The 26,012-nt window shown below is 45.9% G+C and overlaps 1 long non-coding RNA gene across 1 annotated transcript in view; it reads right to left on the bottom strand.

The window, feature by feature from the left end:
* The window catches only part of LOC125912246 (uncharacterized), a 32,843-nt gene extending 11,560 nt beyond the window's left edge, over positions 1 to 21,283 (bottom strand). The window contains exons 1-4 of the long non-coding RNA XR_007454646.1: positions 21,068 to 21,283; positions 20,326 to 20,464; positions 11,356 to 11,567; positions 10,198 to 10,318 (exon numbers count right to left, since the gene is read on the bottom strand). This is a non-coding gene — a long non-coding RNA (uncharacterized LOC125912246). The remainder of the gene's footprint in view (positions 1 to 10,197; positions 10,319 to 11,355; positions 11,568 to 20,325; positions 20,465 to 21,067) is intronic.
* Positions 21,284 to 26,012: the final 4,729 nt, after the last annotated feature.

Below are 26,012 nucleotides of genomic sequence, written 5' to 3'. Positions count from 1 at the left end.
CAGAGAAGTGATGCTGTTGACGAGAGCTTTTGGGGTTAGACACAAACACTGACGGAATGACAGTTGGAAAAAGACAGATATGATGTCATGCTCGTGTCTCTCGGGGGAGCTGGCTAAATGGCCGCAGCAGGGCTGGCTGAAAACCATGCGGTAGTATCCATTCCGGCCTCCCAGGTCAGGCATATCCAGACTGGAAGGGGTGGCTGTTCTCCTCGACACACCCTGCACACGTCCCAAGAAGCAGGTTCTAGGTTCTAGTGGAACATATGGCTTGTGCAGCTCCTGGAGGAGACTCACAGTGGGGCTAGGTTTGGAATGATCAATTGCTGGACTGAAAATAGTTGAAACTGTTCTTAATTTCTGCACTAAGCTAAACTAAGAACCAGACAGGTACCAAAGAAGTATCGAATCCTCACAGACTTTCAGGCACTGAAGACATCCAGACACCCACCCCCCCCGCCAGGGCAGTCAACCACCCTCCCTCCCCACAGTGAGAATGGCCAACTCAAGACGAAAACCTCCAGGGAGGCAACGTCTACCTCATTCTCCTTGTCCTTCCCTTCCTTTCCATGTTTGGCCTTCTCAGCTTCTTCTTCCCTCCTTTTCTTCCTCTCCCCTCACCCCTTCTCCCCTTCCTTCGCCCCAACATCCACCCCTCCCCCTCCCCATTTCCTTTTCCCCGGCAACCTCTACCTGTCGACTGACCCTGGCATCCTCTATCTGTTGGCCCAAGGCCTCACATGCTCACAGAAAAGAGTTTCTCGCAAACTCAGAAGACAGACATGATAATGAGAAGGGCCAACACCATGAGGAATCCTAGGACAGAACTAGGGGCTCATTTTTCTCAGCCTGACCTGGAGGACAAGATTGTATTGTATCTTGTTGCGAAGGCTGCAAGGGGCAGTGTCAAGGACATAGTCTCTAAGTCAGAGAGACTGGGGTTCGAATGCTGGCTCTAATAATTTCTAGCTGTGTGATCCTCCCTGTGCCTCAGTTTCTTCATCTGTAAGAGTGGGAACATTAATACCTATCTCAGAGCTGTTTTAAGGATTCAAAGAATTAATGGAAAGTATGTGCCCCATGACAGGTGATCAATAAAGTGAGTCCCATCCCTTTTCCTTTCCTCTCCTTTATGTAAGTCAGGACTATGTCTCCCTGATTATTCATGACTTTCTTGCAAGATCAGTTCAGGAGACTGTCTGGACCCATCCATATTATATACTTCACTACACCCTCCCAGATTGTAGGACAAGTCAACATCTGCAGACTGTTCCATGTCTTCTATCAGGCGCCTGCTGGGCCAGGTCAGAAGACCATGGTTAAGAGTCAAGCAATATCAGCCTCTGAGAGCAGCCATATATGAAGGGAACGGGGTTCTAGGTGGCTCATGTGGTCAACAAGGTTCCCAGGAGCCTGTTGACAATGGATTCAATTTCACCTCCCTTTTTTAGCCCTGGAGTGCTCAGCCCTCAAGCAGCTGATGCCGAGACAGCTGGTTCACATCATGTCCCCCTGTGTTGGCTACTTCCTCCCAGAGCCTGTTTAGAGATGGGCCTGCTCCTCTGAGCATGGTAGTCAATCAGGACTCCCCTTCCTGCACGGAATTCCACCCCTGATACCAGGCATGCATACCTCCATGCAGTCAGACCACTGGATATTTTCTAAGGGTCTCCCCCTGGGCCCCTCTCCATCCTCAAGAAGAGGCAGAGCTATATAAAGTCTGGGGGGAAATACATAGCTGTGCATTCAAAGGGTTTTCTAGAATAAAAGCCATGATAATAGCCAGTAACATTAGTATAACACTTCAAAGTTTCTGCAGAACTTTTATCCATTTACACCCTGTCAAAAAGCATGCTAACTGCTATAATGAATGATCCAAAATTTCAGTGGCTTTAACATCATAAAAGTATTTCTTGTTCTCATTACAGTTGCATGCAGGGGCAGAAAGGAGGGGAAACTCCATCTTGCATAGACACTGGGGAACCAGCCTCCTTTCATTTTATGGCACCGTCATCCCCTAGAGCCTCCAAGTCCTCCAGTTCTAGAGCTGAGACAAGGAAAGAGAGAGTATGCGAGATCCTGTAGGAGGTTTCTATGGGCCCAGCCTGCACGTGGGCAGGGTTCCACCCTCACTCAGGGCCAGATCTCAGTCAACATGGTCCATATACTTCAGGGGAGGAAAGGAGACAGGACTTGGCAAACAGCACACCGTCTTTGCTATAAAACCATGAGACAGGTAGTGTTTTTCCGCACAGCAGACACTAAGGCTCAGAATGGTTGACATGACCAATACCACGGTCAATAAATGGACAGAGCAGGATCCGAACTCAAGTCTTCCAGCTCCAGTCCATCCTTCATCTCCCTCCTGTGGATACATGTTGCTGAGCAAGCTCCAGAGTCTTAAGTATAACCCAGGTGCTGCCCATGCCACCTCCTTTTCTCCTTACCTCCAGGTATTTGAAAGCCAGAGAGATATTACTACATGACTCCTTCCCACTAACTCCCAACCAACCCCTTCTCCTTCCACACCACCAGCGTCAGATCAAGCCCTCATCTTTGAGCCCTTTCAAACTCAGCCGGGACAATGAAGGCATTTAATAAGCACGTTTACATTTTTGGCCCTGACTCAGGAAACATGGCCCTTGACTTGAAAGAGCTCACAGCCTAATGAGAAAGACAGGAATGCAGGAAACCACTGTAACTAGACTTGATCAGACAACAGCAGAGGTCTCTACAAAGTGCTACAGGAACACAGAGGAGCGAGAGATTGATTTTCTCAGGCTCTCAGAGCCAGTCACAGAGAGCAAGCAATGTTCGTGCTGAGCCATGAGTCAGGAATATCTTAGCAGACAAGGCGGATGAGGCACTGAGGTCAGAAAGGAGCACGTGCACAGACATGAACAGGGAAATGAGATGTTTGGGCAAGTCCCCCATAGAAGAGAGGGAGAATTCCATAAGGGATTCTCGGAGATCTGGGATCTCAGATTCTGGGGCCCAGTAAGGTATTCTGTTGCAGAAGATCTCCCCACACCCTCTGACCAAAGGGCAGGGTTCCCATGTCCTCAAGACTGTTACTTACCTAGAGTGCAACGAGACATTGCTTACACAACACTTTGCTATTCAGAGGCCATTAAACATTATCTCACCACACTCATTGTTTTGCCAATGAGGAAAGCAAATCTCTGAAAAAGTTCAGCCTCTCCGCTGTTAAGCAGCAGGACTAAAATGCAAGCCCAGATCCTGTGCTCTAAACCCAGGTATTTCTACCTGTGTCAGTAGATGGGGAGGGGTGCCCTGGGAAGGGGCGCTGCAGGGCCCTTCCAGTGTCTCTATCAGAGTCTTTTCTAAAATGAATGGAAGTGGAGGGGCGCCTGGGTGGCTCAGTCAGTTAAGCGTCCAACTTCATCTCAGGTCATGACCTCGCGGTTCATGAGTTCAAGCCCTTCCTCTGGCCCCACGCTGCCAGTGCGGAGCCTGTTTGGGATTATCGTTCTCTCCTCTCTCTCTCTGCCCCTCCCCTACTCGTGCTTTCTCTCTTTCAAAATAAGTAAATAAACTTCTTGTAAACTTTTTTTTTTTTTTTTTTTTTTTTGAGAGACAGAGGGCAAGCAGGGGAGAGGCAGAGAGAGAGGAAGACACAGAATCCTAACCAAGCTCCAGGCTCTGAGCTGTCAGCACAGAGCCTGATGTGGGGTTGGAACCCACGAACACGAGATCATGACCTGAGCCGAAGTCGGGCACTCAACCGATTGAGTCATCCAGGGGCCCCAATAAATAAACTTAAAAATAAATAAATAAATAAATAAATAAATAAATAATAAATAAATAAATGGAAATGGATAACAACACCAATTCTTTTTCCTTCCCATCCTCACACATGGAGCTGAGAGCTAATTTTGAGAATCCATTCCTAGCGGATCCTACTTCAGCACCCCAACCTAAGGAATAAAGAGATTTCCCCTGACTCTGGGGAGCCCCTATCATTCCTGCCCCCAAGTCATCTCTAGTTTCTCCCAGGAAGTCACTAGAAGACAGAACAAACAGTAGAATCAGGGACAGATAATGCCAGATGCCAACACAGAAGAGAACACCATCTCTTTGTGCTCTGTGACCTTCACAAACCCACTGGGGACTTACACAGAAAAACATGAGGGCAGCAAGAACCTTGTCTGCAATGTCACTCTGCCTTCACCTCCCCTCCGTCCCCCATGCCCAGGGCCCTTCATTTCTCTTTCTCCTCGTTCTTTCCCTCAGCCCAGAATTGGATCGAGAGAGCAAAGACTGATGTTTTCAGTGAGGTTCTCTGCAGGGAGACGTGCCTGCTGGAGTTGACCAGAGTTCCTTCCTTCTCCTGTAGGAAGAATGCTGGCGAATGAGGGGGCCTGGTGCTCCTCCCAGGGGACATGAAGGCCAGCACCTCAGAAGCTGCTAGTTCTAGCTTGGGGCAGAGATTCTTCAGAAATGACAGAAACCCAGGGCAGCGGCCGCTTTCCACCTCTTGTTCACTTAAAGAAGCAGCCATATTTTCCAAATCGGAAAGGGAGCTATAGTCTACTCAAGGGATTTTTTTCTGATTTATTACATTTGTTTATATGCAAAGCCCTATAAAGGTATGCAGATTAAGTTACATGAAGTTATGCATTTACTGAATTATATTCATTTAAAAGAATAATACATAAATATAGGACTATCCCTAAAATCCAGTGTGTAAGGCTGCCTTTGGTACAAGAGAACATAATTCCTTCTGCAATTGTTTCTCCCTACAATGAGTGGCAAAGGAGGAAACAAGAAAATGTGGTGCCCCAAAACTGAAAAAGATTTGGGGACAGGTCTCTTTAGATAGCACCTGGTAGAGGAAGGAATTTGGGGCCTCCTTAACTGTGTTGAAAATGCCTCCTACTCTGTGCCTCCATTATTGCATTTATCACATTATATTGTAAAACATTTGTTTTCTGTAGATACCAGGGTCTCTTTGAGGCCAAAGACTGCACACTTCTCATCTTAAACACTCTGTGCTCAGTGCAATGCCTCATAGGAGCCCAATAAATACATGTCAGGTGATTCATCCATGAATTGGGACACTATAAGTTGTGCCCACCAGTAAACCAATACTGTCTACACTTGTTACAGTCTGTGTTCTTAAATTTACTTGTTTCCTTAATGTCAAAGTAAATTTCTTCAAAAACAAAAACAAAAACGTCTGTTGGTTGAACCACGGAGAGAAGGATTTGTCCATGCCTACATTAGTGAAAGCAAGATCAAGGTCCATTGTAAAGGGAGATGAAGACCTTGCATGAAGAAAATTGTCAAGCCTTAGGCAAAAATTCTTAAAGGAACCTGAGTTAAGAGTGTGCAGCCAAGCCCCAGGCCATAGAAATTCTGAGGGTCATTCAACACAAAGGAGTCAGGAAACCAGTCTGAGAGTGGAGCCACCCGCCAAAAAAGCAGACAGTTCATCCCAGAAGATCTAGCATGAACTTGCTGAGAATTTCCATCAAGAGTCCCTGGAACTTCAGCACAGGGATCTTTTATAGGTGCAGCCAACCACACCGTGGCATCTGTCTCCCGGGGTGTCTTCTGGGCAACGCAGATAGAGCGAGAGTCCATTGCAGCTGCCTTTTCATGAACTGTAGGGACCCTCACACATTCTTTTTTGCTTGTACCTCAAAGGACAACGCTTCACATGCCTGTCCCCTGCTAATTCCAAAGAGAGGGAGTTTGATGACCTTGTGGACATGAGCACTATCTACACAAATAAGGAAAAACAGCTGGCTCTGCTTAGTTAGTTAATACAATTCTGTTCCATTTATGGGAACAAACATCTCCCTCACCAGGGAGCTCAACAACAATAGATGTACCAAGCACTTTCCATACAGTAGACACAGTGGATACAGCCATGTATTAATTAGCTAGGCTACACTTCCGTAACAACCCCCAAAGTTCAGTGATTGAAAACACAGGAAGCTGGCTTCCTTCTCATGTGACAGCCCAGGGAGGATGTTCAGGTCTTCCGCCACCGTTCAGGGACCGAGGCGGCCAGCTTCCACAGCAGCCTCCAAGGTCCCTTTGGGCCTTGTCACCATTTGCAGAAAGTGGCAAAGTAGAAAGGAAGCAGCATGGAGGAGGCACTCTCCTCTCTGGGCCTGAAGGATACATTCCAGTGGGAAAGACCTGGTCTCTCCTAATTGCCACAAAGGCCGAAAGAAGCAGGGAGCTACCTTTCTAGACTTCCTCACCCCCAAACAGTTGGGCTAATCAAGCACAAGGGGCCATGGCAGTGGGAAGTACCCTCCTGGTGGAGACCCTCTCCGGGCTGGTTCCTGGGCTCCCCTTCCCCCTCACCGCAGTCCCCAACGCGCCTGCAAGGCGGGGTGTATCGCCCACCCCAAAGGCACTCCCTCACTCAGTCAACATATATTTATTGTTCGTATCATATACCAGGCATGGGGCTAGGTGCTGGGGACATAAGTCACACACAGCTGATGTCTCCACAGAACTGACATTCTTGTGTGCTGGAGACGCAAGACAAAAGCCAACCAATCCTTCAACACACTTTCCTAGAGCAGTAACAGTTTTAAAGGAAATAAAACAACCATCATGGGAGTGAAAGTGTAGAGTCAGAGGGCTACTTCGGATGCAGAGGTCAGAGAAGCCCTCCCTGAGTCCTAAGAGGAGAGGGGACAGTCACACAGATGGCAGAGAAGGCTTGGGCCCAGCAGCAAGTCCCAAAGCCTAAAGCAGGAATGGACTGGGCAAGTCTGAGGACCAAAGGGAAGGCCAGCATGGACAGTGCCCCATGGGGAGGGCAGTGGCCTGAAATGAGACGAGAGAGGTGCACAGGGCCATGTTGCAAAGAGTGAGCCACGGTAAGAGGTCATTGGATACTCAGCTAATGCTTATTGAGCCCCAGCTAATGCTTATTGAGCCAAGAGACTGAAGATACTACACTGAAGAACGAAATCCCTGCCTTGGTGGAGCCCACACGTGCCTGGGAGAGACAGAGTCAATAAACAAATGAATACATAAACAATATCACATCAGGAAGTGGGCAGAGCTCTAAGGGAGATGAAGCAGGAAATAAGAGGAGATTGATGGGGCTGCTATTGTACACGGGACAGAAAGGCAAGGCCTCTGGTGAAGTGAGCAGGCCTGAAGGAGGTGAATATCTGAGGGAACAACATTCCAGAGAGCTCCTAGGTTTGCCCGATAAAATACAAGATGCCCGATAAAGTACAGGATGCTACTTTTGAAATTCAGATAGGGTCACCTGGGTGGCTCAGTCGGTTAGGCATCTGACTCTTGCTTTCGGCTCAGATCATGATCTGATGGTTCATGGGTTAATGGTACAGTGATAGCATGGAGCCTGCTGGGGATTCTCTCTCCACCCCTCCTCTGCACTCTCTCTTTCCCTCTCTCTCTCTCTCAAAATAAATAAAATAAATTTTAACAAAGAAAAGAAAAGAAATTCAAATAAACAAATATTGCACAGGGCATACTTGTACTAAAAATGATTCATTGCTTATCTGAAATTCACTGTTAGCTGGGCACACTGTATTCTCAGTTGCTAAATCTGGTGACCATGAGAGAGAGGGAACAGAAAGTGTGAAGGCCCCGAGGCAGGAACTTGCTTGGCATGTTCACAGCGCAGCATGGAGACTGCTGTGGGCGGTGAGGCTGGAGGGGACAGAGGCCACACATGCAGGGCCCTAGGGTCCTGCAAGCACTCTGGATTTTCTTCTACGTGGAAGACCTGGGAGGGTTTTGAGCAGCTGTGTGAAGGACAGAAAGAGAAGACACAGGGCTGCTACTGTACTCGTCCCACCTCCAGAAGGTTCAAATGGAGGAGGTCGAAGATCAAGGTTATTCCAGGTTCAAATGTTCCACTGCACTATGCCTGCCACTGTGTAGCCACAGAGATGGGAAGAGGAGAGTTTGGGGACCACTCTGGCTAGGATACTCATTCCATGGGCAGGGATCAAGTGTACCCTCTCCCGACTCCCTTTCTCTCATTCTTCTCGAGGAAACAGCATTCCAGAGAGCTCCTAGGGTTGCCCGATAAAATACAGGATGCTACTTTTAATAATCAATGTGGACCGGAGGGCTCGTCAGGATGTCCAGGGCTTGGGCCATCACTATTTCTTCATCACTGTTGCATAGAGATAAGTGCAATTCATGCTGTAGCTCCCAGGCCTTCATGTGCCCCCCAGGCACAGTCCTGGAACCCACGGGCACAGCCGCCATGACACCACTCCTTCTTTCCACCCAAAATGGAGCAGAGTCCATGCCTGGAGAAACTGGCCTAACTGTTCTTCTGTCTCTTTTCTTGACCTATCTGTTCTTCTATCACGTCTACACCATGAAAGTAGGGAAGGAGGGGCTGGGTTTCTTTGGGTCCCATCACTGCTATCGATTCTCTGCCCTGCCGTCAGCAGTCCTGTGCCTACGGTCTGGACTCCTGGTGTTCCAGCTGTCAGCTTTAATCATCAGCAAGAGTAAACACAGGCAGATACGGTTTCCAGGATGCTCTGTAAAACTTCTCACACTGAGCTTGAAAAGGAACATTTTTCTGGGATTGACTGGGGACATGTGACTCTACAAGCAACCAGAGTCCAGCTAAGGGAGGATAAGGAAATTACCAGGACAAGGCCAGTGGCAGGGGTGGGGGGGGGGGGAGGTCCTTCCCTTAAAGATGCGATGGAAAGAGGTTTCCTTATGACTTCTTAAGAAGAAGCTCTAGACCTCAGTTTCCAATAGCAGCAACTGATTCCAATTGCGGTGATTGAATGATCTTGTACAAAGAGTATTGATTCAGGAATTGACTCGAGAGTTATAGATCTACCTAGAAGGACTTCTCCAGTGATTTGTCTCTGTCCTTGGCTTTGTCCTATAAAACATCTACTTCAACAGCTTGAATAGAAACATGTCAAGTTTACAGAGAACCCAAAACACTGACGAACCAGGGGAAAAACCTGAACTAGCTGGGTAACCTTGGGCAATCTGCTTAACCATTCTGAGCTGCAGTTTCTGCATCTGTAAAATAAATAATAAATCCCACCTCTGTAGAGTGTTCTGGGGATTAACTGAGATGCCCTATGCAAAGTACCTATCCCAATGTTTGGCACAAAGAACACACCCGGTAAGTAATAATTTCCTTCCCTCGGTTTTGTCATCTGTGAAATGGGCATGATAAAAGTATAAATGTCATCAGAAACTGAAACCCAATTCACTTTGGAAAGAAGACTTAGTTGCTGGATAACGACCACAGGCTACAACAATAGACCAAAATCAAGAAAATGAACATTAATAAGCCGTGCAATTAAAAACTAATAACGGCACAGAGAATACAAGCTTGATAACAATTCCAATGAAAAAGACCCGAGAGTTTTAATTAGTCACAAGCTCAGTTTGAAAGCAGAGTGGGACACGTTTACCATGAGAAGCTTATGCAATCATAGGTTACATAATAATAATAATTAACATATACTGAACACTTAACTACATCCCAAGTGATAGTCTAAGTATTGTTCTTTACTCCTTTAATGCCCTCAACAACACTATGAACTGCTACATTTATCACTAGTTTATAGATGACAAAACTGAAACAGAGAGAGGTTAAGTACATTGTCTATCGTCACATTAATTTGTTAATAGCAAAGCTGGGACAGAAATAGCAGAACTGGGCACAGTTCAGACCACATCTGAAGTTACTGGGTTAGTTCTGGGTACCGCATCACATACAGCCACATTGTCCCTGCCCTGATGTACCCCAGCCTTCAACTGTTCTGTGCCATCAGGTCAGGGGGTGGGGGAGAGGTCAGGGGTCACATAGCTTGGAATTAAGCCACTCACCCGGGCCCAGGCTGTAAAGGCAAAGCCATTGCATCAAGGTACCCACATTGCTCTTTAAGATCATGTCGCTGCCTATCAGACAAGGGACTTCGCGCCTCAAGATAGGGCCTTGGGTGCCCTATTGCCCCTGAATTGTCACATTTCTTTCCCCCCTCCTCTTCCTCAGCTTATTCAACTGATCCCCACATGTTGATGCTGTCTGCCCTAAAAACTGCTACAGAAGACTGAGGCAAGCTGGATAATTCTTTGAAGTCTCATAACTTCTAAACATTCATGCAAATTTTGTACTCTCTTCCATACTATATCTGGGTTTGTTTTAATGTAAAAATAATATTTTAAGTGACTTACCACTGAGTAAAATTGATGCTCCAGAGTGATGAACCGTGGTTTTCCTGCAGCTTTGTAGAAACCCTAGCACACTGCTACACGTCCCCAGTTTGAAAAGCTCAGAACTGCAGATGCATCTTTCCTAACATGGAAAGATGTCCAGGGCACATCATTAGGTGATAAAAGCAGGTTACCAAACAGAATGCACGGTATGACCCTATTCTTGTACACTGCCTGGAAGGTTACGAGTACACCAGTATGTTAACAGAGGTTTTCTCTGGGCTGTAGGAACATGGGTGATTTTTCTTTTGTTCTTTTTGCTTCTTACGTCATGGAATTATTCTACAATGCACATATGTATTTTTTGTGGGGTGATGTATGGGGTTTTGTGGTGGTGGGCTTTGGGCAGGGGGTGGGGATTAGTTTTGCTTTTTAAGATTGACGAGTTTGAGCTGCCTGAATCTTTCAAACACTTGCTCTAGCAGGCTATGCCTTTCAGCCCGTGAGGTCTTTACCATCGGAAGCAGGGGGGCCGAGCTGCAAAAACTCCGTGCACGTGAATTTAACTTAGGCATCCTCCCTGGCACCTCACCTTGTCACTCCATTGACTTCAAATATCTGAGATGCTCCTATAAACCCCTGTTGCCTGTGAAGTTTGCTGTGGGGCAATCCCCAACCCTGCTTAATCATTCAGCGAAAGTTTTCTGCATCCTGCCCACATCCTCCCAGCAACCAACTCCAGGTGGGACCACGGTCTTGCCTCTCAACCTCAGCCTTAATGCCATAGACCCAGGAGGGAAGCCTCCCACACTGGGCTGGTCCCCACACTGCGCACGCTCCCTATGTCTTGTCACAGCTCACTGCTCGTTTGGAACGTATGGCTTGACTCCCTTCTTCCCTAGAGGTTGCCCCACCTCAAGCTCAGTTCCCCAGTCTTCTCTCTCTACCTGGTTCTAAGGTCTCAGTCAGGTCCCCTTCCTACCTCACCCGTGATACCTTTAATCGTGATTATTTGTTGCACAATTATTATGCGGCAAGCGCGTGCTAAATATTTTATATCCATTGTCTTTCAATTTTCATAATAATCCTTTAAGGTAACTTTCATAGTCCCCATTTCACAGGTAAAGAAACTAAGGCTCAGGGAGATGGAGTGAGGCTTAAGATCTAAGCTAGGCTCACCTGGGTAATGTTTGAGGTTGTTCATGAGGCTGCAGTCAGATGGTGGCTAGGGATAAAGTCATCTCAACGACTTCTTCCTGACATGCACATGTCCAGTGGTCGACGCTGGCTATAGGTTTGGACTGGGCCATCAGCCAAAACACCTGCATGCAGTCTCTCCATATGGTTTCTCCACTCGGGTCAGTTTGGGCTTCTTCAGTTAGAGAATATGACTGAAATCCAAAGACAGCAAGATGAATTTTTAGGACCTAGCCTCTGAAGTCACACAGCATCACTTCTGCCATCTTGTATTGGTCATGACAGTCACAAAGCTCTGTCCAGTTTCAAGCGGAAAGAACATAGACCCCACCACTCAATGGAAAGAGTGTCGTCGCACTGCAGGAAGAACACATGGATGGGATATGTTGTGGCAACCACGTTTGGAAACTGTAATCTGCCACAATCACATCACTGGTACATTGGACACAGCCAGTATCTGAACCCAGATCTGCCTCACTGCAAAGCCTGTGCTGTTAAACCATGGTAATACACTGCTAAGAGAGATTCATAATGCCTAAAGCTCTGAGCCTGCGACACAGAATATAACACATCATGACAACATTACCCAGCAAGCATGTCCAGAAGAGGGAGGCCAAGATGTTGAGATGCCCAGAAACAATGTCATATGATTTAACAAACGGTTGAGAATATTTAGCCCAAAGAAGACAAAACTGAGAAATGAAATGACAGCTTTCTCAAATATGCATATTTTTAAATTTTCTTAATGTTTACTTATTTTTGAGAGAGAGAGAGAGAGAGAGAGAGACAGAATCCAAAGCAGGCTCCAGGCTCTGAGCTGTCAGCACAGAGCCCGACACGGGGCTTGAACCCATAAACCATGAGATCATGACCTGAGCTGAAGTTGGACAGTTAACCACCCAGGTGCCCCAGCTTTCTCAAATATATTAAAGGCAAACATGTGCAAGAGGAAAGACAGATTGTGCATTGCATCCCCAGAGATGAAAGAGACAGATAGGCAGATCCAGCCCATCACGGCAGTTCGGTGCAGAAGGCAGAGCACTGAGCTTGAATGTAAACAAACCAAGTTTACCTCCCAGCTGTACCTCTTACACAAATCACTTATCCTTTCTAGGCCTCATTTTCCACATCTGTAAAATAGAGATAATAAAGCCTGATCTCCAGGATTTCTGTAAAACTTAGGGATGATACATGCATAGCAATCTGACATATAGGAAGCACTCAATAAATGACAACTGCTATTATTGTTATCATTATTATTTGCTGCTGTTGTGGTTGTTCATTAGAGCTATTCAGCAGTGGGGTGGGCTGCCTGGCAAAAACACGAGGTGCCCTGAAAGGATGCCTATACTTAGCAAGGAGAAGTATCTGGATGAAACGATGGACTGAAAACCAGGAAGTTCTTGGCCCTTGCCCACCCCGGGCCACCAGAGATGAAAGCCAACCCAGGGAGACCCCATTGTCCCTTGGATGGACTTAGCCTTGGGACCTGCTGGGAGTGGGACAGCACTGGCTAGGAAAGAACGAAAGGAAACAGGAAGGCATGAGGCTGAGATGGCAGCACTGGGTCTCTGGGGAGGTGTGGGAAGGCAGCAGAGGTCTTTGGGCAAAGACCGTGATTAGAATCATAAAGATGTTGGTGGGGTTCTGGAAGCATCCATCTAGGCAGGGTTCCTGGGGGCAGCCTCCAATCCTGAGTGGAAGGCCATGGTTAGACTGAGTTAGGGCTGGGCCCCAGACAAGAAGGGTGACTCCAACAAGCACTGGTTACAAATCAGGAAACCAATTCCCAAATCAGATCTTATAGCCTCGCAAACAATATAGGGGCAGGAGGGAAGGGAAGCAAGGAAGGAGTGGGGGAGGGAGGAGGTACTCGATCCCAATGAACATCTTGTACAGTAGCCGCTATGTGCCAGAGGTAACTTCACATTTTATGACTCATTTAATCATCACCATGATCCCCTAAGGTGTCTGTTATTATTATCCCCATCTTACAGGGGAGGAGAGTGAGGTATAGAGAGGCTAAGGTGCTTGCTCAAGTTCCTAGAGCTAGAAGTTGCCAGAGTCAGGTTTGACCTCAGGAAGTCTGGTTCCAGTGGTGTGATCTCTACCACTCTGCTCTCCCGTCTCTGTAGGTGCTAGCCAGATGCATACACCACTTCATTTCGTTTTATTTTTAAGGGTAGTTATTGCTGTTCCTATTTTCAGAGGGCCATGGACGCTCAGAGGAAGAGAAGCTTCCTTGATATGAAACAGCTCGTAGAGAACTGAAGCAGGACATTGACACAGGTCTATCAGCTCTTGCAATCACAACCAGGCACAAGGACACAGGACCCACCAGAAGATGTTAGCTACCAGCTTAGAGCAGCAGGACCAAGTGATTCCATTTGCTACAGCCAGAGGCCATGAGCCAAAGGTATCCGGGCCTGCCTTGGGCTGAGTGGGCCCACGGGATGGACAGCTGAATCAAATCTCAGGGTCATGGCAGGGTCTCGGTGATTTAACAGGGACAATACCCCCAGGACAGGACACCTGTTCCCTCCCCCAACCCGCCCCCAACCTCCCCAACAAATGCAGCCGTGCTTGGGCTTGCGGTATCACAGTGATAAATTCCACTCTCTGATGGCAAAACTCCCGGGCCCCATCCCTGTCTGCCTGTTAAGCTGCAAGACCTTTCCCTGTGTCACTAGGGAAAACCTCGGAGAAAAGGAAAAAGACTGGGTTTCCAGAACATTAAACTCCCATTGCCACTACTGCCTGCCAATCTCCCTGCTAATCACTTAGAGCCAATGCACCTTGGAGGAAGGGGCAGTGGGGGCTGCTCACTGCAGCCCTGCCTACTGACAATCCTTGTCTTTTCAGCAGGAAGGGACCTTGGAAGGTCAACTTGTCCCTTCTCCTGCCCTGGCTCAGACTCACTTCATGCAGAGAAAGAAAGCTGGCCGAGCCAAAGGGACAGGTCTCCCTCCACATTTTGTGACAAAAATATCAACCAGAGTTTATCCAGGAGCCAACAAATATTTAGTGAGCACTTTCCATGTGCCAGACGCTGGGCTGATTAAATAGGGCTCCAGCCCTCTGTCTACAAAGCTTCTAATCAGGGGCTTGAGCAACAAGGACCAAGGAAAGGAGTGTTCTTCAGATTTCGGGATAGAAATGCTGAAAATTTCTCTCCTCCACCCCTACTCCATCGTCTCCACCAGCACCCCACAAAGCACACATTCTTCCTGCCTTCTTTTCTGGCTTGACTGGACTAGGAAATATTTTCATGCGAAGCATCAGACTTTTCCAACACAAAGGTTCAATGGAGTTTTGCCGGCGGCAGGCCATAATAAAAAGATGACTGAATTGAGCATGCAGTTGAGAGACGGGGTCACAGTATGAACCTGGAAGAGTCTCTCTCAGCCCCAGTGATTCTCACATGCGTTATCTGTAAAACGGGATTAAGTTTACCACCCACTTCATAAATGGTTCATCCCATTGCAATCTCGTTAAATAAACCCAGCTCCCCATGCTGATATATGATAAGAGTGTATGATATATATGATATCATATATGATAAGAGTACATTTTAGGGGCGCCTGGGTGGCTCAGGTTAAGCATCCAACTCTTGATTTCAGCTCAGGTCGTGATCTCACAGCTCAAGGGATCGAGCCCCACATCAGGTTCTATGCTGATAGCTTGGAGACTGCTTGGGATTCTCTCTTTCCCTCTCTCTCTCTGCTCTCCCCTGCTTGCTCTCTGTCTCTCTCTCAAAATAAATAAATAAAGTTTTAAAAAAGAGTACATTTTAGAAAAAATACACATAAAGCAGTGACTCTAGGGTGTGGGGAAATGGACCCTTTTATACACTGCTGGTAGAAGTATAAATTGGTGCAACTTTTTGCATGGGGGACAGGAGGAGAAATTGGCAATAAGTTACAAGGAAAACTCACTGTACTCACCCTTTTCCTCAAAAATCTTCTTTCCAGAAATTTACTTAAGGTGTATTAAAAGAGATACGTTAGACCAATGGTCATCACAACATCACTTATAATTATGCCAAAAGCTATGTATAATTTAACGTTTAACATATGATATTTAACATTTTAGAGAACTGCCCATAATAAAAAAAAATCACAGCCGAATATCCAACACCTATCTTAAGAAATAGAATATTCATGCTGTACACCTGAAACTAATGTAACACTGTGTGTCAACAATACTAAAAAAACAGTGTGTTGAAATAAATATACATAGTATTCTTAACTGCTCCCCCCCAAAAAATAGGATATTCACTACAACTTCAGAATCTCCTGCATGCCCTATCCGATCCCACTACCCCAAATTTTGTACTAATCATTCTTTTCCTTTCCTTCATAATTTTACCACACATCTATGTATCTCAAAAAAAAAAAAAAAAAGAAAGAAAATTTTTCATTTTTCCTATATTTCCTAACGTTTATTTTTGAGTCAGAGAGAGACAGAGTGCAAGCAGGGGGAGGGAGAGAGAGAGAGGGAGACACAGAATCCAAAGCAGGCTCCAGGCTCTGAGCAGTCAGCACAGAGCCAGACATGGGGCTTGAACTCACAAACCTCAAGATCACAACCTGAGCCAAAGTCAGACACTTAACTGACTGAGCCACCCAGGCACCCCTCATTTTTCCTATTTTTGATCTCTATCTAAATGTGGTCAATTTGTCCATGATTTTAGATCTAACTTGCTTTTTCACCCCACAAGTTAGATGATGATGATTATTACATATAATCAATATTTATTTATACACTTACCATTTTCTTTTGTCACCTTTCATTCTTGTACTTCAAACATCTGGGGAGTGTTTTTCTTCTTCCTGGTATATATCTTAGTTCCTTTAGTGAGTGTGTCTTGGGAGTCAATTGTATCACTTTTGTTTTTAAAACATTTTTTAATTGTCTTTATTTTGCCTTCATGTTTAAGAGATCATTTTAATGAAAGTAGAATTCTACATAATATTTTCACTTAGCACTTCAAAACTATTATTCCATAGTCTTCTGACTTCTGTAGATGTGTTGAAAAATAAGCTGTGGGCCAAATGCTCATTGCTTTGTAAGTAATCTATATTTTCTCTCTATTTTTAGGATCCTCTCTTTGTCTTCAGTATTCTTCTACTTTTCTACAAAATGTGGGCCTCTTTTCCTTTATCCAGTTTTGGATTCACTAGGCTTGTTGAAAATTGGGACTAGAGTCTCTCATCAAGACTGGAAACTTTTCAGTCTTTATCTTTCTTATTACTTCCATTCTCTCTGCCATTCTTTGGGATTTCAATTATATGTAGGTTGTATCTCCTCACTCTGTCCTTTATATCTCCTATCTCTTTCATCTCTTTGTCTTTCTATTGTATTCTAGATCATTCTTCAGCAATACTTCCAGACCACTAAGTCTTTCTTCAGCTGTGTCTAATTTATTATCACATCCATCCAGTTGCTCATTTCAATGATTAGATATTTTTATTTTCTAGAAGTATTTGTTTCTCTTTTACATCTGATTAGGTTATTCTGATAGCCTTTTGTTCCCTCATTATACTTCCAATACTGTTTTATTTTGTAAAAAAAATTAAACATATTTCTTTCATATTCCATATTGAGTAAGTACAGGTCATTATAGTCTCCGAAGCATTTGTTATTTATATTGAGTCTCTTTCATGGTAGTTCATTTCCTCATGTGTTTGTTGAATGTTGATTATGAAGCCCATGTCCCTTGGAACTTTGTCTATGGAATTCTTGGTGGCCAAGTTTTTTTTTAAATATGTTCTTTCCAAGCCCTGGGTATCTCACCAATCCAGAACACTTCAAATTTTCAGCTTGGGGTTTTGGATGAATTTGGGTTTCTCCAAGAAAACATTTATCTTTATGTTTTTTCTTCCTTTCCATTAAAGTCAAGGATGACAAGCAAGTTTCTTCATCAACTATCTTCTTCCATGGAATGTGTTTTTTGTAGTTCACCTACTGGGATTTTCACCCTCTGGGATCCCAGTTTTGTGTAAGAATCCAGCCTGCTTGGGCTCTGAGCTCTATCTCCCATTTATCTTGTATATGACCCATATTACTTATTAAACCCCAAATAATCTCTAAGAAAATGACTAGCTGTATACATACATCACTCTTTTAGATTCATGGGGTTTGGTTTTGTTGGGTTGGTTTTTTGGGTTTTGTTTTGTTTTGTTTTTTTTTTTTTTTGGTTTTTATCCCTAAGACATTCCCTTTATTTTGTGCCAACTCAGCCATACATTTATGCATTTTTAAAGGGGGAGGAAATATATATATATTCCATCACTTGGGGCATACTGTCCCTGGAGGAGTTTCATGGAACATCTAGTCCGTTATGTTTGATGAAAAGATAAGTATAATTATATTTATTGGCAAAGGAAAATGTCAACATAAGGAGTGAGCATAAAAAATTAAGTTACATAACAGTGTTCTCTCTGGATCATGGGTTGTTGGGTGATGCTTGCTTTATCTTTTGTGCATTTTCCATATTGTTTTAATATTTTTGCAACAGGAATTTATTATTTTAACAAAAATAGTTGTCTGCATTCTACTCACACTATCATGCAGATATGCAAACATTTGTGGCTTCTTTATTTCTCCATAACATGCTTAGCTATGCTTCTGGAGACTCCACCCTAGTGGGAAGAGTTGAACTAAGGAACAGGAATTCAGTGGACCAGACCCAGTACATGGGTCTCCCCAGATTTGCTTGGCCCTATTTGCCTCTTTCATCCAGCTACATGCTCAATAGATAGTCCCAGCCACAGCTACCACTGCCTCATCTCCTAACTCTCAGCCTTCTCCAAAGTGAGAGCTTCTGCAGATGCTCCAGTGTGCCTACCATGGCAGGAGCCACAGCAACTCCAGTGCCCAGGTCTGATTCAATAAGACCTGTGAAGATTCTTATTCCTCTTACCACTTCCAGAGACTCAGATAAAGGGTATGTTTTTACTTATTGCTTTGTAACAAATTACTTCAAAACTAGGGACTTAGAGCAACAAATATGTATTATCTCACAGTTTTTGTGGGTTAAGAACCTGGAGTGGCTTAGCTGGGGGGGGTCTAGCAATGGTCTCTCCTGAAATGGCAGTTAAGATGTTGACAGGAATTTCAGTACTGAAGGCTTCACCACACTTCAGTTTCATGTTGTAAATTGGAGATCCACTCCCAGGATGGCTCACTCTTGTGACTATTGGAAAGAGGCTTTAGATCCTCACCAAGTAGGCCTCTCCAATGGACTACTTGAATATACTCACAACATGGAAGCTGGCTTCTCCCAAAGCAAGTAATTTAAGAGCAAGAAGGAAGACACGATATCTGTTATGACCTACTCTCTGAAATCACACATTGTTATTTTCACTTTATTCCATTTGCTAGAAGTAAGTCACCAAGACCAGCCCTCACTCATATGGAGAGGAATTAGGCTCTACTTCCTGAGGAGAGTATGAAAGCATTTGTGGACATATTTTTTGACTGCCACAAAGGGCCACATCATAGGCATGGGATCTCCTACTTCTTCAGAATCTTCCTAGAGGGACCAGAGAGCACAACCTCATAGTGAAGTAGAGGGAAATGTTGACCATTTAAAGATAGGAAAAAGTTAAAAACAGCAAATAAATGGGGGCGCCTGGGTGGCTTGCTCAGTTAAGCGTCCGACTTCGGCTCAGGTCACGATCTCATGGTCTGTGGGTTCGAGCCCCACGTCGGGCTCTGTGCTGACAGCTCAGAGCCTGGAGCCTGTTTCAGATTCTGTGTCTCCCTCTCTCTGACCCTCCCCCATTCATGCTCTGTCTCTCTCTGTCTCAAAAATAAATAAACGTTAAAAAAAATTTTTTTAATAAAAAAAAATAGCAAATAAATGCAAATCATCCACGGACTATTTTGAGGTGTGGTGGTTTATCATGGCCCATCTGGAAGAAGGCCCATGTGTCTGAACAATCAAAAGGGATTTCTTGTGAAGCTGTGGCTAGCTCAGCAATGCCTTCTCTCCTTCCCCATGTCACTTTCTTTTTTTCCCTTATTTTTGCTACCCTGGGACTGAGGGCAGTAAAACTTTGGCATATAAGTTTTGTCTCAAATTCTGTGTTCTAGAAACTTGGGTTGAAAGAAAGAGTTCATCTTGGAAATTACTGGCGCTGACATAAACATCACTTTGGATGGCTCAATCTCTTTATACTTTCAGACTTTCAGATTTTCAGATTTTCTCCTCCAACCACCCTGACTCTTCCTTAACGGTAGCTAGGTAGATGGTGGATTTACTTGATCTTGTACTAATGAGAGAGGAGAACTAACCTCTAATCAAACTAACCTCTGCCACTGGGCTTGTCATCTGGTCTGGCTCCTATGCTTGGCCACAACTGATCCTGACTGGCTTGTCATCCAGGTAGACACACTAACACCCTCGACTAAAGATCACAGTTCTGGTCCTATTCCTCTAGTTGCAAAGTCCCCTGCTCTGTGAAGTCTTCATTTCAACCCCAGTCCTCCGCTCAACTACAAATTCTCTCGGCATCTCAACCAGGGCACATAAGAGCTTCCAAGTTCTGCGGCCCAACAGCCCAGGCCATGGAGAACGGAAGGACTACTTCAGTCTCATCTAATGCCCACCTCCCTTCACCTTAACTCCTGTGCCGTATGGAGGGGAATACAAAGCTGGAGACATTAAATGCCATGTTCTTGATTCATTCATACCCCTGGAATGTTTTGACCACGTCCAGTATTTTGGCCCAGGGGAGTTGGAAATGAGGACACTGGATTCTGACTCTCTTGTCCCTCCTCCATCTTTCCCTTCTTCTTCCATACCCCTTCAGCTTCCTAAGTGACTTCCATAACACCAGAGTCTGAACCAGCTCTACCCTATTGTTTATAAGAAAATTCTATGATCATATTCTATGACCAGGGAGGGAATTCAAAAATGTATCTTCCTTCTCTATGAAACCTTACCTTCAAGAGTGTTTGGTCCTAATGGACTTCGAAACAGGAAGTTGTCTCTGAGATTTAAAGCTGAACAATGACTTCTTTGTTCTAGGCGGTTCTTGCCCTTCCTAAAGCACTAAAATGTTTTGCTTTCGTGGGTGGAGAGCTTCAGGAAAACAGAAGTTTCAGGATATGGGTATACATTCAAAATACATGTTAACCATGTGATCTATCCCCTTGAAACAATTACTTTCTCAAAAAGTACCATCACTGTCATTGACCCATTACTGAGCCCACCTCCAGCTTGCCTATTTCTTTCCTCCTCCAGATCCCAGTACCAAATACTCAACTTCCCTTTCTATAGATAGCTCACTTGGGACTCATTTTCCTGGTTTTTAACTCAGGAGTCCTTCCAGGGTGTGAGTTCTTCTACTTACCCTCCTGACCAAAGTAAGAAAGAGCTCTCTCCAGCCCCATTTCCTCACCTCACAGCTAGGAAAGAGAGCTAAAACACGGGGATGTGTTAAGACATGAAAAGATGGACATGAAGCCACTTTGCGAACCATAAAGGGCTGTACAAATATCAAGTATTGTCTCATGAAAGATGCCTTCCCTAACAGCTGAGAATGATACTTCTCTTAATGTTGCCTCTACAGATACCTGTGTCTTGAATGGTAACATTTGTCCCCAGGGGCCAGGAAGGATAAAGTCAGTATCAGGAGGGAGGCTCTTTAAGTCTCTGGGAAAATAAGGATATGAGAGGGAGCACCTGTGGGAAGTCATCTGTGGATCCACTTTGTCTGCTTGGAGAATCACTGGCTTCAGGCATCTGCTGGTGGGGCCAGCATAGAGGACCCAGCTTAGGGAAGGCATCAGGGATGTCCAAATCATGATACTGAGATGGTGGCAAACCAGACTTTCAGGCAAGCCACTTCTGTGGCCATGGACAGAGATCCACCCAGACCACTATCAAATTCACTCTGCTGGGTAAAATAGAAGCTGATTTATGTTTCCAGCAGGTATGCCAGAGAAAATTCAAATTGATCAAAAATTAAATATTCATAGGACATTATTCATTAAGATTCATCTCACCGAGTGGATGAAATGAGGCAAGGGAAGAAATTAGCTTGCTTGAGAGTGTCAAAGTAATTATGTGATTAAATTGCAATTTATAATTTCTCCTTCAAAAAAAGCATTACTTCCTGATTTGTGTTTTCTCCTCCTTACTGTGCCCCCTTGTTGTCTAGGCCTGAGCCAAGGGCGCTCAGGGTTCATCGGAAATGGGAAAGCTCCAAACACAGTGCCTGGTCTCACTGTCTACATCCTTTCCCCCACCCACTACTAACTCCAAGGGCGGCCTTTCCACCTGGCCTCGGGGGTTTTCCCCTCTTAATGTGGAGAACAGGGCCTCCAGAAGCAAGTGGCAACCTCCCTCGAGAAGAACAGACAAATCCTCACAGAGACACTCAGATGGATGGCAGCCTCAGGCCACTACCTCTCCTTCCTCGATGAGGGGGAAAAAAACGTACAAAGTACAATTTCCCCTGTGGATCACCAGTCATCTCAACAAGGCATACCTGGATGGCCTCTTAGGAAGTCCCCTTCTGGCAGTCATCCATATTCTTCCAGAGAAGGGAGGCATCCTTCTCATACTCTTGGTTCCCCCTCCTGAACTTGATGTGGACCTATACAGAGCCTCCCTGAGACAAAGTCAGGGTCAGGTAATGATTCATGAAGTTCACCCACTGAGACTCCATCACTGAAGTTCAACAAGCCAGTTCCCCAACTCCTGCCAACAAAGGTCTCTAGGGAAAGTAGACATCGGAGTTCGAGGACCCAACAGGTTCGAGAATGAGAGAGTAGAGGTCCGCTTGGGTAGCCTACCTCCTTTACCAGGTGGATCCTCCCTACCACACTGTCCCTTCTGGTGACTCCCAAATTAGGCTAAGCCTGAATCCAGTGACAAGGGACACTCCAGAGCCCTACCACACCGAGGCCAAGGTGGCTTTAGTTTTCCAGCTATGCTCTCCAGAGCCCTGAGGGTCCTGGGGATGCTGCCGGCCATGTGGGCAGGAGGGCAGGGGCTGCTAGAGGCCACAAACCCCATTGGGGTGCTCTGCTACTTCTTCAGGTGACTTCATTTCAAGAAAGCGTTTTGCTGCTAAAAATAATCTTAGAGCCACTGAATCAGACGACCTCTCATAAGCCCCTTCCAGCCCAGAAGCCTCTGATTCTCTGACTTTAGTGGTACAGAAACAAGATGTGCTCTGAGCTAGACAAAGCCTCTATTTTCTCTTCTTACCTCTCACTTTAAGAAGAAATGCAGTCTGTCTATCTGTCTGTCTTTCTAGAATCCAAAGTCTAGCTAAGATGATATATATGGGTCTGGAGGCAAATGGATAACTGTGTTTATCTTGCCCTGTTTCTCTGTCTACACTTCCATCTTGGCCTCTCTCTGTCTCTATAACTCTCTGTGTCTCTCTCTTGCTACTGCCCAATGAAGATTTAGCGGCTGGCTCCAGCAGCTGAGAAGGGCACTATTAATTCCAAGCTTGTTTCCAAACACCACGGAGGCCTGCCCGGGTTAATTAGTTGTGCAGGCTTTTCTTCAAGTGAGCGAGCCGGTAGGGTGTTTTACAGCTCTGTCACTGAGGTTATTTGTTCGTTTTCTGTTGTATTTGGAAATACACTTATCTGACAATAAATAACGTCCACGGTGACTAGGGCCGATAAAGGCAGTGAGCAGCCCCTCAAGGGGCTTGGGGGTCACGGTCAGAAGGCTTCAAGGCCCACCTAGTTCCCCTACACCAAGAGGCACTTCCAGGCCCTGGGAGAGGCAGGAGGATGTGGGTGAGGCCAGTGCGAGGAGGCTAGAAGAGACGGGAGCAAAGGGACAGGAGCTTGAGGGTCCCAGGCGAAGGACACTGGGGATGAACCTGTGCCATGATAGAACAGACACAGAAGATTTGGTTCCAGGTCCCAGGCCCCATGCACACAAGCTGCATAACCTCACACAAGCATCTCGCCTCTGTGCCTCAGTTTCCTCACCCATAAAAAGAGAATGGTGAGGGGCACCTGGGTGGCTCAGTCAGTTAAGTGTTCAACTCTCGATTTCAGTTCAGGTTATGATCTCACAGTTCGTGAGTTCGAGCCCCACATCAGGCTCTGCTCTGACAGCACAGAACCTGCTTGGGATTCTCTCTCTCCCTCTCTCTCTCTGCCCCTCCCCCACTTGCACCCACAAGCTCGCTCACGCTCTCTCTCTCTCTCTCTCTCTCTCAAAGTAAATAAAAATAAACTTTAAAAAAAAAGAGAACGATGATAACACCTTTCTACTCAGAGCAGTTACAAGCACCCAGGAGACAATGGAAGTAAATGTACCACACAAACAATAGAGATTTTCATTTTCCAGACGGAAAGAAGTGCTCAGGTAGACTATCCTGGATATGCGGCCCAGACCTCAGGTCTCCCTGGGAAAAAATTAGTCCAAACAAAATCATTATGGGAAGTACTTCACACTGATCTGCAAGTACTCACTTAGGGCTCTGGGGGTGAGGAAGTCGGAGGGGGCAGACGGACCACAGGATCAAACCAAGTAGGCAGAACGGAATACCAGTAGAGGATCTGAGCTTGGGATTTAGACTGCTTGTTTATATCATTTGTGGCTATAAATGTTAGAGAAGCTACTTCACGCTTTTATCCCTGCTGAGTGTTCTCATCTGTAAAATGGGCATAATAATGGCACCTAGCTCCCTGGATTGGGGCATGAGGACCGGATGAGATGAGGACCGGATGAGATGACGTGCTTAGGACAGTAGATGGCATGTGGCAAGAGTTCAATAAACACCAGCTACCCTTATAACACATAAAAACTGGTCAAGACATGAATTAAACCTCACTTGCTCTCATGTGTGTGAACTAACCACACACGAAGAGCCTGAGAGCTGAGCTGGGGAGGGGGTGGGGGAGGGCGCAGTAAAGGAGAATTTCAGTCTGATGGGATGTAATCAAGGAATCCTTCCAGGAGGGAAGAACAACTTCAACATGGTGTAGAGGACAAGAGACAAGGTATTCTGGTATACTGCTGAGCAAATCCTTGCGTGTTTTCCCATTATAGACTTGAAGCCAAAGCCTAAAGATCAGGAGAGGAGCCGGTCACCCCCCCAAGAGCTACCACCAAGTCACCAGCAGATGGACACAGCCACCTCCACACAGAGCATATGGAGGCAGGAAACCTTGGAATCAACCAGAGCCTAGCCCACCTCCAGTCAGGGCATGAAAAGGACTGATAGGAGGGGAGATGGTAAGGCAGGCCTGTCCTCTCCCCCCACCATGGAGAAGAAATGGGGTGCTTTTCCACCCTGATGCAAAGGAAAAGAGAATGTATGAACCCCATGATGCCTCACAGGCACAGATCATTGTCTCGAAAGCCTAGGACTACAGCTGACCGGCCTGTTTGTTCCACACCCCCACAGTGGGAATGAAAAGCAGACTGTTTGGCATCTCTACCTGAGATCTAGAATTATATTCGAATGCAAAGACTTGGACCCTTTGCAGACCTGGAGATTCTGAAAGCAAGAGACCCACGGCAGTACCCCACCCAGCAGGGCTTGAAGGGGCTCGGTGCAGCATGACCGGGAAGATGGGGGGTAGCTCTCCCATCCCAGGTCTGTGTGACCCTTGAAGGCCACAATCACTCCAGCAGGCCCTGTGGCTCCATGTGGAGATGCACAGAAATCAGCTCAAGGGCAGGAGCCAAAGATTTGCCCAGGTTGCTGCTGAATTCACAGTTGGATGCGTAAGCCAGAGAATGGAGTCACTGGAAGACTGTAGCTCTGGTGAGGCCAAAGGGAGGTACAGCTGGGAGACTGTGGCGTCAGGGGGGAAAGGTCGTCCTCAGTGATGGAGGGGACCAGGCAAACTCTCCAGCATAACAAAACCGGAAAGAACCAGGAAGAGGTAAAGGACATGAGACACCTCCCCCATCCCCATAAGTCATACAAAGAAGTCTCTTCCTCCCATCTATCCTCTCAGCCTCAAACTGAGATGCTAAGGCCTCCAAGAGGAGGTGAATGGGGTGCCTTCAAGCCAGTCCTCAGTTCCCCTCCGCTGCCCCAAATGGCCAGAGCCCAGCACTAGCTAATGCTGGAGGGGAGGGGAGGAGAAGAGCTTTGAATCAAGTTTGTAATGTAAGTTTTAAAAATGTAAAAGATTGAGTCTTAATTACCGGAACGAGGCTGTTGTAGTAACCGAAAGTGGCTGGAAAGTTATGGAACCAGACCAAGACGTCGTTAAGGGAGCTGCTCCCCAGCAGGAAAGAGAGATCTGGCACAGTGTAGCCGGGGGCAGTTACTGGAAGAAATAAAACTGCTCTGTTTATACACCAAAGAGTTGAGACTCCCCAGTAAATTGGGCCCAGTTACAGGCATACAGAAAGTAACTGGACCATGGAAACCTGCATCCCAATAGTCAGAGCACCCCAAAGAAGGATAGTGAACTGGACAGACCAAACCTTTCTCCTTCTCATTCAGGCACTGCCTCACCTCCCAGGTGGAGACATTAAGTGATGGAGGAGGGATCTGTCCTCAGGCTTTTAACGAGGCACTTAGAAAGAGGAACACGATGGTTTCCGCTTACAGGAATCCTCAGTGAAACGCACTCACAGGCAGCTGGTGCAATGTGCTCGCTTCTGGTGCATTCCAGGAAGCATTACC

Source organism: Panthera uncia (genome assembly GCF_023721935.1).
Source record: "Panthera uncia isolate 11264 chromosome C1 unlocalized genomic scaffold, Puncia_PCG_1.0 HiC_scaffold_4, whole genome shotgun sequence".
NCBI classification, from domain to species: Eukaryota; Metazoa; Chordata; class Mammalia; order Carnivora; family Felidae; genus Panthera; species Panthera uncia.
This window is presented reverse-complemented; position numbering and strand designations above follow the sequence as displayed.